The following is an 18,235-nucleotide window of genomic DNA, read 5'->3' on the forward strand; positions in this document are numbered from 1 at the left end:
CGCTTGTAAAATTCTACTTCATTTTGTTCGCTTGCCAATAAATAAATAAATACTTGCAGAATATCCATTAGGATTAGGAATTACATTTCTGGGCTGTCGGCATCGAAGGCTATTTAGTCCGTCACATATATGAGGGATGACGTCCCTCGGCGAGCACACTATCCAATGAAAAGGAAGGATTGGGAGAGGAGGGAAGCGGCCTGGGACCAATATGTTAGGTACCATCCCGGCATTTGCCTTGTATGAATTAGGGAAACCGAGGAAAGACCTCATTCAAGATGGCTGGTCTGAAAAATCTGTTACACTTTGTCTATCGAGTATCCTCACCGGGAATCGAACACGGGACCGCTTGCACCAAATTCGAGAGTGTTAGCGACTACGGAACCACTTGCAGAATATCGAATCATATCTTAAACTGTAACCACATTTTTTTTACTGGAGTCCTATCTGATCAATGAAAAAAAAATAAAAATAGGAACGAAATATAACGAAGATTCGAACACGAGTCGCGGGAATGGGAATTCTGCACAGATGCAATGAGTTACGAAATAATATAACACAAGTCATCTACTTTGTAAATATATGGCAATAACCATAAGCTTCACGCTGTGAAAGAACGTTGTTCTTTCTTCTAAAACAATGATAGGCCACTTTGAGCATGATCGAAGATATGATCCCAAGGATGAAATTTCTTAGGCCGACAGGGTCTCAAATTGTCCCTCAGTCATCCCTTGAAATTATCACTGTTTGAAAGCTTTTCTTAATAAATAGAACATTACATTTATTTCCCTTTCTACGGTTTGAAATGGCGAAATCATAACTTAAAGAGAATTATAATGCGTAAAAGAATGAATAATTATAGAAGTAATGCAGTAAATTTTATCGTGTTACCAATTTCCAGGAAATTCTAGAATGTTCCAGAATGTTCAAAATTGTTGCAGAATGTGCCAGCATGTTATATTATTTTTCTATAGGTTCGAAAATGTTCTAGAATGTGCACCACTAGGAAGGTTCACATTAAGAATATGGGGTCATTTTTATTAAAGTTTACAGGTATCATTATCATTATGTTCAGGTTCTTCTCAACCTATTTAATGTTTTGAAAAGAAAATGGTGGGGTTATGTCTAGAAGATTTAAGCCAGACAACAGAACCTACCTAACCTAACCGAATCCGAGCTACTACTACTAACACTACTTACTACTACTACCAACTACTAATACTACTACTACTATTTATTCTACTATACTACTGCCACCACTATTACTACCAACTACTACTATGACTATTTGTACTATTACTTCTACTAAAGGCTGCCTCCCATATCTAAACACAATTATCTCTGTGGCACCCTGAAGTTTACCTGTTCCAGGTTGAGTATCGCCATGCGCCAACACAAGAAGAGTCTGTATAGAGTAGCGACATTATTTCCACAAACAAATGTGATTTAGAGTTACGGTAAGAATTACTTATTCAGAAGCTTAATTAACTAAAATTATAGATTACTAAGAAACAGCTTTTCTGGGAGGTACATGGACAGAAAGTTATATACATGTCAGTTTCATCTTCAAATTACTTAATGCTTTTTGGCACCAGTGGGCTCAAAAATACCAAAGCAAGCTAACAGGCAACGATGGAGCGGAGTCTGTGTCATTACATTTATTTACAAGTTTGTTTAAAAGAACGAGAAATAATATCTACAGACATCGTTGAAAATAATATCATGGTTTCAGAATTATCACAAAGTACCTAAAATGCCGGTTCTTCGCACAAGAAAAATACGTTTATAGGAAATGAATTACTGTCAATAAACTGGAAATTAAATACAGTGTATATGCCAGGGAAACTTTTAAAATATAAGATCGGATCAAAGAAAAAGTGAAATTGCCAGACAGTTAATTGTATGCCAGTGATATGTTTAAAAAGTTACAAGTGAAAGTAAATTGTTGAAGGCAAAACTTAGTGAACAATGTAGTAAATGGAATTTAAGTGTATCAAGCATTAATAACGTTAAACAAAATGCCGAAACGTAAAAGAGGAGGTAATCTAGCCACTAGATAACAAATGTAGTTTATAAGCAAGTATTGTAATAAAATAGTTAAGTATGAATAAAATGGAAATAACATTAATACAAACCAGACTTTCTTTTTACTGCAATTTTCTTCATTCGAATTTAATATCATTATTGTTGCTTTTCTTTTTAAATGAATTTCCGTTCACCAAATTTTCCATTCTTGCATAACCATGCACTTCATACATAAAAGTACGAAACATTAAATAGTCACAAATTAATTTATAGCGTCACCTACATCCTATAAATATATTTCCCCCATGCGAAGAACGGGCATTTCAGCTAGTTCTGTAATAAATTAATTCGGGTTAAATATTAAATAAAATATAATGTTTAGTTTTCCTATCAGACAGTTCTAATCATCCATATGAATATTTTGGTGAACAATTAATGAAGGTCAGAGATATAAAAGTATGTAATCAAAAACAGGAGATGAGAAGATACTCACATAGGAACGAAACTCTGAGAACTATTTCAAATTTAACAAGCTCAGGATTTCTACTTATTCTCTCACGTTACGACTTTGTAACTAATCTCTTACATTTGCTATGGTTTTCTATGAAGACATTCTTTTATCACGTATCTGAGATTTAGTATGGTAGTGATTAATGCATTCTTGAAACTATTCAAGGAAAATGATCTACGTGGTCTAGAATTTCGTGCTGATCTCGCTATTGATATTTCAACGTAATTAGCAATGAAATCTTTGTTTTTAAGTTTGTGAATTGAAATCGTCTAATTTCTGTGAATAATCTGCAAACATATTAATAGCTTGTGTGCTTCTGATAGAATATCCTAATTAATACTTTATTAGAAATTAATCCATTATACACCCAGCTTTAATTTCGAGATTAGTCATATCAAAGAATAAATTTAAAACAAAGTGAATTAAACCTGTACACCGACAGAAGACATGACCATTAATTAACAAACATGTTTTCAGCTGAATGACAAAATTCACAAATGTTTCCAAATGATAACAGCAATGCTTTTCACCTTTGAAGATATACTGTATAGTTCAGTTTAGTTATAATTCACGGTTCATAGTTCAGTGTTGTCACCTGTGTACGTTTTATTTTATTTTCCTAGTCACTTGGAACATAATTGTAGAACACAGTAATGTAACAGTACCTGTTAAGATAGGAGGAGGAAAAGCATACAAGGCCTCTCGCTGAATAAGCATTTCTTTAAGTTATTAGCAAATTCCTTCTGAGGAAGAACATCTACACTGTTTATGATTGGAAACCCAGCACTTTATTTATTTATTTATTTATTTATTTATTTATTTATTCATTTATTATTTTTTTGGTAAGATCACTACATATTTGTTAACACAATCGAGGGGTTCACCGATATGCCCGTCCACATATCGCCTGTTTATTTCAGGCGCGACATCACTTAAAAATCGCCCTGATTGACTTGTGAGCAAATGAAAGCAAATCTTGATTAGGGATGGCCAGAAAGTTCCGGTTCCGATGGAACCGGTTCCGCGAGGAACCGGTTCTTGGAGATCCGATTTTCAGAACCGGTTTCAGACCTGGATCTGAAAACCCAGTTTCAGGACCGAATCTTAGGAACCGGTTCCAGACCTGGATTTGAAAACTCGATATAAAGTTATGTTTTTCAAATGGCATTACGTCAAATTATTACATTTTTTAAATCAGCAAGTCAAACGAAACCTTAAAATACCACACTTTTTATTCAATGTTGCAAACTAAGGATGTTATAGTATTACAAGCACCTTAAGTTTGGAAGCTTCTATCACACATACAGCACAACTGAGATGAACAGGTTAATGCACATCGAAAGTATCTTCGTGTTGGATACCATGGTCATGGTATGAATTGTTTCGAATGAATAGCAAGGAAGTTACTAAGGCTTGAACGTTTGAATTTTTTAAAAGACTTTATTTCAAAAAAAAATTCTGAGCTACGTATAAAATCTTGTCACTTGTATGGTTTCCAATGGACGTACAAATTATTTTACCGTTTACAGCAGTTCAATATCTCAAACCGTTCCGGGCTAAAGTTGGAAACGCTTGTATATATTTAGTCTAAATTTAGCCTAATTTTAGAGTTTATTTCACAAATGTTAATAAAGTTTTGACTCTTATAGAATTCAAATCCTACCTAAAATTTTGAACCATTCCCGAAATGAATTTCTGCGATCGTGCCTGAATATTCCAGCTCGCACTAAGTGGTGTTTGTGGTGGACAAAGATTGTGTGAGTGTTTCTTCAGGGTTTTCCCGTTTCCTCCTACTTTCTTCATTCCACCATCTCGTTCACTTCCCATCATCACCATCTCCTTTAACCCACACGTCATAATCGCGGGACGTTAGACTCAAAAATTTAATTTCATTTTCCTGTCTGAATACAAGTAGGCCCTACTAATAAAAACACTTCATTAAAGTAACATAGAAAAGGGAGGAAGAATATTTAAAGTTTAAAAATCTGGTATAATTTAAATAAGTGTTTATCATAAACGCGTGTCTCAAGTATGGCAAAATTACTTATGAATAACAGGGCACGCTGAGAACGACCACAGTGGTGGTTGTAGTCTGAGTCGGGAGGGCCTAGGTTCCTCCAGCTTCTTGAGTGACAAAAATGTATTTAAGCTGTTATTTATATAGTTTTGAAAGTTTATAGTAAACTTATATGCCCATCATAGTCTGAGTTCTGGCTTCCCCCCCCCCTCAGGTTTTTACTTTCTAGATCTGCTACTGGACGGCCATTAACACGATAAGTAACATGTGCTAAGGCAGCTGTTTTACCCTGACCAAGTTCTTTTCGTGAGAAAATACATGAATTAGGTGTTCTATGTACGTACAACATTACAAGCCATATGAACCAACATTTATTCGTTAAGCCACGTTTACTCGCCGTGTTTCAACCAATTCCTGTACGTCAGAAACTAATTTCATTATTGGTAACGAGACTTTTATATCACGGTTTAGATTACGTAAACTATAAAGAAATAATGAAATTTAATAGGTTCAAAAGGCATATTTTTTATCTTTTCCCCTTCCTTTGAATGAGAAGCTCTATCAAAACTTTTCTATGTGAAGCAATTACGTTTTATGATTCCTTTCTTAAAAATTAATTATATTCCAATTATTTTAACAACACTCCATTGAGATTAAATCTGTGTAATCATATTAGTTCAGTTGTGTGGAATCCTTTTTATCATCCTACAGATTAACCCACGTGATGAGAAGTCGTCTTCGTTTAGCTAAAAGAGAGATGAGGAAAAAGAATGTAGAATATAACAGAGAGTCATATAGCTTTATTCCTTTTTTGTTAAAGCATTAAATGAACATCAAAAATAACAGGATAATTAAGTAGTTATTTTTATCTTTGAACTTACGGTACATTTTTAATATTATTGCAAGGATTCTTCTAGTTATAAATTAATTAATTAGGTTCACCTCCATTATCTAACAACGTTGAAGCAGAATATATGTAAGAAAAACTGAAAAACAATATATTATTACCATGTTGTAATTAAGAAATAGCAAATACATTGGCCAAACAAAGGCGCACCCACGGGAGGGTCCACCGGGTACGAACCCTCAAAACTTCCTAACAAATATTTTTACACTTCCTTAATAAAAGTATACTTGTTTAACAGGGAAATGATTGATGTAGCAATGTACTATTTATATTAATAATTTTTAGTATAGTATAATTTTTAAATTTAATGGATAATGATCCGAATCTTGCGTATCTGTCGGTATTTTATTTATGATATTACTTGAAAGGTTTTAGACATTTGTAATATGTCAGTGATGGGTATAATGACTATGCATCACTCAACTAAAAGTTGTCTAATAGAAATATATTCTTAACGAAAGTGGCACGAAAATGCATGTTTCTGGTAATTTGGAGTTCATGCTTTATGTGCACATGCTCCTAGATACGACTCCCTGTAAGGAGGTCATTAGTAGATTCGTTGATTTGAAGTTTATGGACCTTTTTAGAATTCAATTCCTAAAGCCATCAAATAATAATAATAATAATTATTATTATTATTATTATTATTATTATTATTATTATTATTATTATTATTATTATTATTATTATAAAATTTCCTGACATTACAACCCCGAACTGTACGCGAATGTAACGAATCATAGGCGTATCAGAATGGTTTTAGTTGAATGACGTATGATCAGCAAATTGAACCCAATGCGCTTCTTAACAGATTTCTAATCCTACGAGATGACTGTCAGTTAAGAAATGTTTGGTCAACATAACGACCTCAACGCAATTGTTACTGAGGTTTCTAGGCCTACCAGATGGCTTTTAGACGAGTGATGTGTTGTTAGCATATTGTTACTAGATATCTGGTCCTACGAGAAGCTTATAGTTAAAGGTCTTTACTACAGCGAAATTAAACTACCACTAATTTTAGAGTTTTTCTGTAATATCTTCAAAACAAATAATAATATTCGAAAAGCAAAAACAACATAGTGCACTAGACAATATTATTTTGCATGTGATACCATTATCACAACTCATCTATCTGCTTTCGATTTGCAAACTGTCGATAGATTTAGCATTTTTTGCGCGTTCTGTAAATAGCGGCATACCAAAAAAAGATAGGTGAATTGTGGTAAAGGTATCACATGCAAAATCGTATTGTCTAATTCACTACGTTTTAGCTTTCAAATATCTTTATTTGTTTTGAAGATATTACAGAAAACTCTAAAATTACCGGTAGTTTAATTTCGCTCTAGTGAAGACCCTTAAGTGATATGTGATCAAGCACATGGACCAGAACGTCATAGTTACTGGGGTTGCTTATATCAGACTACTTTTAGTTGAGTGATATATAGTTACCACATCGACTTGCAACGCGGTTGTTACTTGATTTCTACGCCTACGAGAATGGTTTTAGTTTGCGTGATTTGTGTCAGCACATTGATGTTAACTCAAATATAAACAGTGTTGCCACAGTCGTAGCTCTGCAGTGGGCTGAAAAATAGTACCAAATTGAAACAAAAGGGGCTGTTTTTTTTTATTATTTTACCGTATACCAGTGTAATGCATGGCTCTATAACACGAAACTAATAGAGGTAAAATTCTAGAACAACCCCTCCTTCTCCAAGAGTCCAAATTCAAGAAAGTTCTCTTTTTGAAAATTGCTTTTTAAAAACATCCAAATAGAAGGACCAGAACAACCGTGGAAATAGATGAAACTTTTCTAGTAAGATGGTCTTCCTCAGAATATTCAACATTCAACGTGTGCGTTCTTCTTCATTTGCTTTAAAGATTTCAAGCTAAAATTTCCACCACACTGCTTCTTTTCCGTCTCCATGCGCGGCGCGGATGAGCCCGTCTAGCGTCATATGCTTCCCGGTATAGTTCGAATTACGAATTTTCCACACAAAGTTCGTAGCCTTATGCGGTGCAACGTCACAGAATGAATGTTCAACAGCATTTTTTAAGACTCCAACATACAGTATGAGTATCATGAGATGTAGAAAAAGTCTTGCTGTTACTGTTACTGAAAATGTAACAATTATTTGTTAAATGGTGCTGAATTGAGTAGAATTGTACCAAGATTTTCACAAAAGGGGCTGAAAATGTCAGCGTAGTACCAACGGGTCGATGAATGACAAAAAGGGCTGAATTTGGTACAATTGTACCAAGTGTGGCAACACTGAATATAAATAGGTTTCTATGTCTACTACAGGGCCTTGAATGAACTTCCGAGCACATATAGACGATTATCTACACATGAGATCGCAGATCAGCTTTATTGTTCTGAAAGTACTTATCTGTTTTGTTTTATTTCTCTTGTTTCTTCCTTGCCACCATGAAATCTGTCTATTATACATGAAGTTAATCTTTTCAGTTAAATTGTAAGTTTAAAAGATTTCAGATCATTAGATCCCAATGATTAGCGTTTATGTGTTTAGTCTACAAAATAGATGCAGTTCAAGAACTATATAAGACAAAGACGTATAGTTTGTAGTGAGCAGCGTTGCCAGATCTAGCATAATGATGCTAGATCTAGCATAATTTGCATGTCTTTAGCATCTAGCATCTTGCTTTTAGCATCCTGCCCAAATCTAGCATAATTTCAGCAAGTTTATCAAAAAGCCGCAAAACCTGAAGATGAGAAAGAAGTTGGAAGCAAAACAACGTCAGAAATGTGTCCTCTCCCATTGATTCATACAGTCGGTAAACCATACAGGCAGTCTCAGTTCCCGAAGTAAGAAACGGCTTTGGGCTTTTTTTTGTGTGTGTATGGCTGCACTCAGGGTTTTCTAATCCTCTAACTGTGAGGCATGGGCGGAGTTATGGGGGCCATTCTCCCCCCAACTTTTTGACAACTTCACCATCCTTATTTCTGACTTCATGATCATCTTTATTTCTGAAATGAAAGGTCCCAGACCGACCAAAAATCTGCCCCCCAGCAGACAGTTCGCAACTCCACTTATGCTGCGAGGTAATTTTCTTTCAAAATATGTAAACAAACACTTTGCATTCATTTATACGATATATATGTCATTGAGTCTGGCAACGACTGCACTAGTTTAGTTGAGTTAAAGCTTTGGTGCGTGAAGTATTGAGTTCTATCCACGCATTCTTGCGCTCTGCGTATTTTAAGTTACTTTATCGTATCTCAACTTCGTTTAAAAAAAAAACTCCTGAATTAGTAATTATGAGGATCTAGCATAATTTGACCAAATCTAGCATAATTTCGATCAGGTTTTGGAATAATTCCGAGCTGAGAGTCTGGCAACGCTGGTAGTGAGGTTCAAACATTATCTGTAGCCTCCAAATAAAAAATATTTAAAAAAATCAGTTTTTATGTCCGATAATTATACCCCTAAGGCTAAGGGAGACGGATATAGTGCGACACAGATGACAAATTGGACGGAAAATATGCGAACTAAAAACAGTGTTGCAAATTTATGAACTCTAGTAGTTACTGTTGTTATAAGAACTATATTGTGCTATTAATGCAGAAAGAAAGAAAAAAAAATGTTCAATTTTGTTGTTCATGTTATTCCCTTCCGCTTCATTGTCGAGTCGTACTCGAGAAATATATCCTTTTACTTTTCGGTTGAACGATCTGCAGGCCCATATGTCATATAAGGAGTATAAATAGAGCGAGTTATGAATAAAATTTATTCCTTGTCTATTTAAAATCTCTTGATCTATTAATCACTTTTTTTTTTAATTTCGCTTAGTATGTTTTAACAAAATTTGATTCGTAATTCAGTTGCTAGAGAGGGAACTGAGCGAGCGTTGGCGACGTCAGTCCCTTTTCCGATTCCCGGGCAAGTAAGTTTGTGGTGGACAACATCGTGTCCGTGGGTTTTGTCGGAGTACTCCCGTTTCCTCCCAGATTCTCATTCCACCAATTCTTCTATCGTTATTCACTTGCCTAAACCACAGTTTCCTATATATATATATATATATATATATATATATATATATATATATATATATTAGCATTCTTGGTTCTTTATCTGATGATCCCATGTTCAAGTCCGTTTATCGTGTCTGAGGTTTTTCAAGATGTTTTCTTCAAGCTTCATTAGACGAATGAAACGTTTCAGTAAGTAGTGACCAACTTTCTTCCACGTCGTTTTATGCTGTTGATTCTTGCTTTTTTCCAGTATAAATGACCGTCTCAGAATGCATCAGGAACTTGATTAAGTATATAAATAAACATTAGTGTTCGATATAAGCTCAATGTATGCAAAAAGATATGAGGTGTTATGGTCAACTCAACAAAAATTTACTTTGGTGAAAGCGCATTTTAAAATGTCTTCATAAGAGCATATTCAACAAAATGTTCATCTATCAATTAGTTATCATTATTGGTGGTGATTTGAGTTTAGCGTCCTTTTCAACACCAAAGTTAAGTGAAACGTGAACCTACAATTTAGCATAGGATCCATATTACATGAGCTTCCACGAGAATCGAACCCTGATCTACCGCGCCAAATAGTTAATAGTATTGTTTAAGTTCTGTTTTTATTAATTCTTTGAGTAAATAAGAAGGGCACGGTGACTCAGTGGTAGAGCGCTTACCTATAGTGTGTGAGGTCCCTGGTTCGATGCCCGGGCAAGTAAGCTTGTGGTGAACAACATCGTGCTCCTGGGTTTTCTCGCGGTACTCCCGTTTCCTCCTACTTTTTCATTCAACCAATTCTCCCATTATTCATTTCCTTTTATCATAGTCTCCCTTAGCCTAACACGCATAATCGCGGGACGTTAAACTCAAAGATTTTATTTCATTTCATTTTCAGTAAATAAAAAAGCAGACCCAGTGTTGTTTGCCCTTACTACCCGAAACACATTACAAGTACAAAAGTTGTTTGAAATTAAAATAGACCTATATTGAAAATAATAGTCCTTTTTCGATTTGATAAAGATTATATGTGTAAATAAGAAGTTTTGTTAAAATACCGGTCAGTGTTTAAATGTACTATGAAATTCATCGTAAATATGTAGCTTTGTCAGTATCACTCTATATCAGAGTAGTGAAATGTTCTCAGTTATTGCAACGCTCTTCTTCAAGACCACAAGAAAGTTTTAACCAATAGGGGTTGTAAACACATTACACACCCCCAGAGCTGAGTTGCCATGCTTACACGTCTGCCTTCGACTCCACTCTGCTTCATTTCTTAAGATTCGCGCGGGCTGATTTACCTCGCGCTCTTCTCAACAGATGAAAAGAAAAGAGGAAAAAAATGGGCAGAGAGGCGGAGTACTCCGTAACCATAAATACGCTTTCGCCAAGAATATTAATTTAAACTTTTTACTATCATCATTTGAACATAGTGTTTTAAAATGATATACAAATGAACATGCAATTTTAACAAACGACATTTTTTTATTATTGAGAAATGAAAAATAAAATGCCGTGGCGACAAACTCACTTGCTGTACAGTACATATTAATCATCATCGTCTTTTCCATCATGGAGAGCTAATATTGATATCATCATTGCTGCTGTCACTGTTTCCTAACAGTGTGACACGTTTGTTGACAATTTTTAAAAATTCCTCGCGTTGTCCAAGCCTTTTGTATTAGAATATTAAAAAAAAATGCTAAAGCAAGCTATATTAGGGCTTTAAAATAAAATTGAGTGGCCCCATTTAAAAATACAATTTATTATTATTGATTTGTACAGAATAAAATTTTTGAATTGCATGTATAGAAGAAAACAAAATCTTTAAATTTGCAAGTATAACATAGTGGGTTGCGTGCCACTCAGGAGACTTACACCCACAATGATAAATGACTCGTTACATGCCAGATGGCAGAGTTTTTGCTGAATCTCCTCTCCAAAGTGGAAAGAAATATTGTAGTAAAGAAAGAATACTTACAAGGCACAAATCCCAAACTTTATGGCTGCTTCTTGAAGCTCTGACCCAAACTGTACGGAACGAAGGATGGATTAATTTTTTTGCCTTCTGCCTCTTGCCCGTGCTTTTTATATTATTGAATCTCGTGACGTATGATGGTGAAAAATCCAAAAATTGTTTTCAGTAAGTATTTTTGTTTTTATTTTACTTTAGGAAAGTCCATCACGTCACGAGGTGTTTGTTTTGGGGCGAAAAGCTTATGTAAAGGTCACCTGGCTGTTGTTGTCTTTGATGAGAAAGTTTGTTTCCCTATTCACACAACCTTGACCATGTTGTCACTTTCTAATTACTGTGTACGAAATTGTACACTAAAATATAATTCCAATTAAAAAAAAAAACCTTATGCATTTCCAGGTGCCGAGTATTATATGACAGTATTAAGTCCCATTCATGTTTCATTACATTATTCCAGAATAAATTGTCAACTTTGTCTATTGCATCAGTGCAAAGTTTTTCGACATTCTTTAGTGCAAAATTAGTGTTCATTCGTGTTACATAACTCTTTAAATGTAACCTTATCACATCAATTGCATCGATATGGCAGTTTTAAGTAGGACTGTAAGTAGTGTTGCGCCAGGCCCACAACTAGAGGGGAGCTAAGGAACCTTCCCCCCAAACTTTTCGTGACCCCCCTAGACCTTAACACCAAATGCCATTATTAATACAAAAAAAAAGACAATTTAGCTATGTGTAACAGATTTTTTAATGACTTGGCCCCCCTAACATATTCATGCCCCCCCAAACCTCTGAGGCTGGTTGGGGGCCTGTGTTGCGCACAAGACGAGTGCATTTTCAAATTAGAGAGGAGACGAGAAACAAACAAGTAATGATCCTTGTATCTTTATCAAGATCTTTCAAATCTAATGGGGAAACTAGTTCACCCAAGGCTTAGATCGCAAAAATTGTTTTAGTGTTACATGATTTATAATATAAAAACTATTCATTTTTAAAGTGACTGTGCGAATATAGTGAACAACATTTACCAACGTTCAAATATATAATGAAATTCTGTGTACGTCACTGGTCCCACATGATAAGGACCGAATTATGTCTAAAACCAATGATAAAATCATTGAAACATTTTTCCTAGAGCAAGATAAGGTGTTTCATGTAGGTATGTATTATTTCTTCCGTATTATTAATGCCAGTGTTCAAAATTTAGTCCAGAACTTTACTTCCACAGAGAAAATTCCTCAGGAGTTACCCCCTTCATTTTGATCTAGACAGACCAGTGTGTAAATTGAGGTTAGAAAGTTAGAAGTGTTTTCGTAATAGGCCTATTTGTTGTTTTCGTGGGGGAGTAATATTACAACATTTGTTTTCCGTACTACTACTTTTTTTAAAATAAAACTTTTTTTTTTTTTACAAAAACATTGGTCGACTGCATTTTTCTTGTAACACGTTAATATTAATAAAAATCAAGGCGTGCGATGATATTATATTATATGAAGCAAATCGACATCCATATTGTGTTGCCCTAAAGTAACCATTTCTCCATTCTTTCCTCAGATCGATTCTTTATCACCACTACATAAACTAAACAAATAGGGCTATGCCTTTTGAAAGTTATTTTGCAAACATAATTCATTTTTCTTTATATCACAAATTAGCCTTTCCCGCTGGTCTAGTGGTTAGCGCGTATGGCTTTGGTGCACGTGGCCCCTGGTTCCATTTCCGGTGGGACGGCAAAAAAATAATTTGTCAAATATTTATTTTAATCAATCATCTGTTTCTTTTAGCCTAACGGGCATAGGTGTGGGACGTTAAACTAAAAGACTCATCCTTTTTTTTCGCAATGAATTGTCCACTTTGTCCCTTGGGGGGTTTCTCAACTTGGGATCGCGAAGGGAAATGAAAATGATACTTGTAATTAGGACCTAGTAGCAGAAAAATATGTATTTTAAAAAATATATATGTTAAACTTCTTATTTTAATAGACATATTTTTATTTCTATACTTTGTTACCAAATACAGCAAAGAATATTAAACAAATTAAGATTACTTAAAAAAAAAAAAAACATTTGGAATAAAAGAAGGAGACACTGGTGAGAAACTGCAAATTGAAACACCAGAAGCAAAAAAATACAACTTACAACTGTAAGCGATTGGCAGCAATAATGAAAAACTTATTGGAAACCGGAAATTAATTATGGGGATTACAGGCAAGAGGATGTGATAAAAGGGGTCGTGATGTAAAATGAGATGAGAAAGCCCAGTTTATTGCATCGTTAGTAAGTCTTTCGTAGTATATTATCTTCAGTGATTATTGTGTTAAGGAATCAAAGTGCATGAGAATTTAAATTCATTATTATAATAAAAGAATAGCAGAATGTATACGTAAATGTACCGGTATATATCCTTAACGTGCCAAAAAAAAAAAAAAAAAACTTATAAACTCATACAGATCCTAAATACTAACAGACACATGTAATCTGCAGTTTTACAAAACAAACTGAAATTAAATTTTGTATCCACTACAAACACAATATCAAATGATCCTGAATGAACAGAATCTTTCGCCCTTCCAATTTTTGGCGTTTGGATAAAAGGAAGAGCGAAGGTTGAAGAGGGAGGGTAGGGTGAGAACATGGCAACACCGCCTTGTCAGAGAGAAAGTGGGGAGTATACAGAGTGCGTAACTGACCCTAGCGCCACGTAGAAATTGCTGTTCAGACATAACGTCATTTGTGTCGCACTATATAAATTATGCAATTGTATAAATTATGCAATTCCTCGTTATGAAAGTTGCCGCCATTGTCCATTACTGTTTCCTTTGGTTCCGAATATTCGTCTCAGGACTTTATTCTCAAATACTTTCAGTCTGCATGCTTTTCTTAAAGTAAGTGACCATGTTTCGCAACCATACAGAACAACGGGTATGATTATCGTTTTGTATTTTAAGCTTCAAATTCCTCGACAGAATTTGCAACGACAAAAGATTTTGAACTGAATAATAACATGAATTCCCTGCTTTCAGTAGACTTTTAATTTCTTCGTGGATACGATTTCTTCTAGGATCAATCCTAGATACTTGAAAGTATCCAGTTTATCGAAAGTATTATTTGGTATTTTGTTCATCCATAATTTGCAGTATTACCATCCCAACGAACTTTCATGTATTTAGTTTTTTTTTTTTTTTCTGCATTTACTTCTAAACCTGCAAGCGTTTAACAAGGCCTCTGCATTTCTTTCTATTTTTATCCTATCAGGTTTACATCATATGCATTCGTCATAACCTGGTAAATACCATTTAACTCTAGACCCTGGTTGCTATCTTTGATTTTCCTTATAGCATACTCCAGAATAAAGTTGAATAATCAAGTCGACAACGCATCTACTTGTTTCGGTCCATTCTCGACGTGGAAGCTCGTAGACAAGAATTTTCCTACTCGAATTTTTCTTTGGGATTCATTTTAACATATCTTAATAAATCTAAATGGCTTTTTCGGTGTCCCAAATTCTATAAGAATGTTGTACGATGTTTCTCTCCTAATCGAGTCGTACGCCTTTCTAAAATCAATAAATAATTGATGTACTGGGGTATTGTATTCCCATTTCCTTTCGAGTATTTGTCAAATGGTAGTTCCTGATCGATAGTTGATTGGTTTCATAAATCCACACTGATAATCTCTAACAATTTCATCTGCGTATGGAATCAATCTTACTAATAGAATGTTTAAGAAGATTTTATAGGATGTTGACAGAAAAGAAATGTCTCGATAATTATTACAATCTGCTTTATCACCTTTGTTGGGAATTGGAGCAATGATTAATTCTTTCCACTCTTATGCTAATTTTTCCTTGTTCCAGATAAGAAGAATGAGTTTGTGTATCCTGTTCCAAACTTTTTCCCTCCAGCTAAACTTAACTCAGATGGAATTTCGTTTATAGTAGGAGATTTGTGTTTAATTTCTTTATAGCTATGATTCTGTTGTGTGTATTTCTCTTTCTCCACGAATATTAGTTTTTGGCTGCGTGTTAAGCAAATCGTCAAAGAAATATTTCCATCTATTCAGGATGCCATCTGTATTAGTGAAAATTATTCCGTAATCTCTCTTTATTATACGAGCTAGGTTGATATCCTTTCTTAAATTTGATTATGCCCTTATACATGTCTCGATTTTTTTACTTTTATCTTCATTATTTTTAGCTTTGAAAAATCGCGTTTCTTTGTTCTATACATTTTGGAAGTTTCCCATCTGATGTCAACGAAATTTTGTGTAGTTATATCCTTCGAATTTTGTACTAAACGCAGTTTCGCCTGTTTTCTCTTCTCCGCTGTTTAATGCATTTCCGGTCAAACCATGATGTGTTCCTATGTATTTCCATAAGCCCCATTTTTTCTCTTGTTGAAATTTTACTGCTATTCCTAATTTAACCCCGCATCCTTAACACTAACGCTCTCAAAACCTTCTGAAACCGAGAATCTATTCGACACTTCAATCTGGTAGTCCCCTCCAACTTCGTTCTGCTGTAATTTCTTTAAACTGGACCTCTTCGTTTTTAGATGTTGAATATTTTCTTTATTCAACGATAATCTCTCTTTTATTATTGCTGCTACCAGATAGTGATCAGTGTCACAGTCAGGTCCTCTGAACGACCGAACGCCAATTATGCTAGACTGTCTTTTTCTATCTACTAAAACGTGATCAATTTGATTGTGTGTTCTTCCATCTGCGAAGTCCATGTGTATTTATGAACATCATGATGTGGGAATTTTGTACTCTTCACGCTAAGGTTTTTGGATGTTACAAAGGTCACGACACTAACGCCGTTGTCATTACTTTCGTCGCTTTCGCATTGAAATCCTCTAATGGAATTTTCATACGGTATCACGGGATTTGTACAAGTACCCGGTACCCGTTCTACTATTTCTTCGTAAAAACTGTCCTTTATATCGTCATCCTTATCTTCTGTTGGGATAATATCACACCACCAAACTTTTAATAGAAGAAAGTCTATCATCAATAAATTCAACCCGTATAATTGCTGGTATTAAACGAATCGAAATTAAAATGCTATTTGTGTGGTCACGTACAGAATAAAATTACAAATTTTCACAATTATTATTAGAAATTATTGCTGTCACCTATTTCGAACATTTTAAAAACACATTTAGTTTCTAATGTATTGAAATTCCATTTCTTATCGATAGTATTAAACGTTGTAAACAGCTGTAAATTTTTATAACTGTTCTCCAAGTAAATTTGTATATAACCAAAGGTAGTTTTGTGAAGTTTTAGTCCAAAGAAGTCTCATGAAACAGGTCTTATTTGTAAAAGAATACATAATAATCGTTTGTGGATGTTGCAATGGTCTGTCCAAGCAGCTTGATAAAAATTCAGCATAGCATAACAACGAAAGCTGCTTCTCTTATATTCAAATAAAAAAAGGAAAACAAAAGGAAAAAAGAAAGAAAACAAAAAAGAAAGAAGGCATAAGTTTGGTATAGTGAGTGTAGTAGGGGGGTGCCGAATTCTACTTCGCCCCGAGCGCCAAAACCTCTAGCTACAGCTCTGGTAATACTGCCCAAAAATGTACAGTATTTACGGATAACGCTAACATTTTCCAAGATCTTTGGAATAAAAAATGCGAACCTTTTTTTCTTAGTGGTAGGGCACGTGGGGACTCTGGTTCGATCCCCGACCAAGTAAGTTTGTGGTGGACAACATCGTGTCTGTGGGTATCTCGTTTCTTCCCACTTTCTCATTTCACAAATTCTTTCATCATTATTCACTTGCTTTAATCATTGTCTCCCTTAGCCTAAGAGGCATAGCTGTGGGAAGTTAAACCGACAGATTTCATTTTTATTTTCTTATGTAACCATCAAATTATTTAACTGCTGCTAACAAATGGAGAGTTCGCCGTTCTCTATTCTGTAAATGCAACGGGATTGTGTCACTTTAAACAAAAAAAAATACTTTTCTTTTTGTGTGTACAATAAATATCATATCACTTTAATATATTCAAGAATAAACTTAAACGAAACCACCTTCTTTACACGAATTAGTTATGTCAGAATACCAGAAAGACCTGCTATACCGTTGCCAAACTTTGCAGGTACAATGATGCCATCTCGTCGGGTCATCTCTTCGGGTCGGACTGCTCATTAGTCGGGTAAGCCAATTCCGTAAGTGTACAAATTAAAATCTTCAAAATTTACATGCGTTACATTGGCGTCCTCGACAAAGAAATTACTCCGTTCTCCAAGCTCTCCCTGGATTCATTCACCATAATGATCCTCCTTACTTTAATCCAACTAGTCAATGACGATTCTTGGACTAATGAATTGGAAAATTAATGAAGTGAGTGAATACTTAGTTTCCAAGTAAAGTCTTATTTTGTCCCTTGATTGAAAGCAAAAATACCTCCCCATTGCTATGTTTTCTTTTAATAAGTAATTTCGTGAAAAGCTGGCCCTTTTTAAATAGTTTTTCGGTTACACATATAAAACTGTTCTTTCCGCGTAAAGTTTACACAAACTTGCCCAATTGTTCCATATTATTTGTACTGTATTTTCAATTGTGCATACAATAATGGTTAAATTGGAACTCATTGTCTATATTGTTTTATTTTCTCTTTGGAAGTTGTCATTCACAGACACCATAACAGAAGCTAGCTTTTAATAAATAATTATACAAAGGATGCAGGTTGGTAGTACACTTTACCTGGGTCCGTACAAAATACCAAAATATTTTAACATATGAACTTGAGTTACTTCTATTTTATTAATTCATAGTATATGTATTTATATTACATCATTTTCTACATAT

Source organism: Thermobia domestica, chromosome 5 (genome assembly GCF_964235325.1).
Source record: "Thermobia domestica chromosome 5, izTheDome1.hap1.1, whole genome shotgun sequence".
NCBI lineage: Eukaryota > Metazoa > Arthropoda > Insecta > Zygentoma > Lepismatidae > Thermobia > Thermobia domestica.